Raw genomic sequence first — 1,075 nt, forward strand, 5'->3', positions numbered from 1 at the left:
TGTTCAATGCATGTGTTATGTCCCATTTTATAGATAGGTAACATGAGGCCCAAGAGGGAGTGAACCAACTGTCTGGGCCACACAGCCAGCACACAGAGTCCAGGCAGTCTGATTCCAGAGAGCAGGCTTAACCTCTCTCTAACACCACATACAGAAATGAAGGCCATTCTTAGAAAAATGGTTTACGCAGTAGCATATGTGGACGGCCTGAGTTTGGGTCCAATAATAGGTACTGATGTTGTGTCTTGAACCTCAGTCTTCAGATCTGGAGCTCAGCCTGAGACATGGTTCTGATACATGAAAATGCCCAACAGCCATAGGCTGGGTACTTGCTTGGTGCCTGGCATTACACCAGGTACTGGGGATACAAGATTGGGTAAAGTGGAGAAACCAAGATGGCGGCATAGGTTAACGCCGGAGTTTGCTGCCTCGAACAACCACTTCAAAAATACAACTAAAAGACGGAACGGACATCATCCAGAACCACAGGAAGGCTGGCTGAGTGGAAGTTCTACAACTAGGAGAAACCGAGAATCAGAGGAGGTGCAGTGCTGAAGTAAAATACTAAGGTGCGGAGTGCGAGCGGCACGGGCTGGTGGCTGAGGGCGCGGTTGTCTGTTTCAATCGGGAAGGAGCCTCAGACTCTGAGCTCCAGATCCGGGCGAGTCTCTAGGGACCCAGACTCAAACGGGAGAAGCGGGACTGTCTGGCTTCGGTCCCTCCGAGGTTTGCAGCGGTTGCTGGGACAGAGAGGCAGAGCCCCTAGGGACGGACTGAGAGCAGCCATAACTGCTCCCTCCTCCGCCCTGTTGATCCCGTGGGACCCGCCCCGCCCAAGCCCTGCACAGAGCCATTTTGCCAGATAGCCTCAGGCTAAGGCTAGATTAGCACCTCCCCTAGAGGATAGAAGTTCTCCCACTGCAGACACAGCTGATTCTCACAGCCAGTTGGTCTGGAGGTCAGTAGTAATTACCTACAACAATTAAGGCTTAACTACAGACTGTACAATAGACCACAAGGGGTGCACCAGAGTGTCTACCTCCGGTAATTGGGTCCTAACACCGAAAGCCATTCT

Source organism: Myotis lucifugus, unplaced genomic scaffold (genome assembly GCF_000147115.1).
Source record: "Myotis lucifugus unplaced genomic scaffold, Myoluc2.0 scaffold_215, whole genome shotgun sequence".
NCBI lineage: Eukaryota > Metazoa > Chordata > Mammalia > Chiroptera > Vespertilionidae > Myotis > Myotis lucifugus.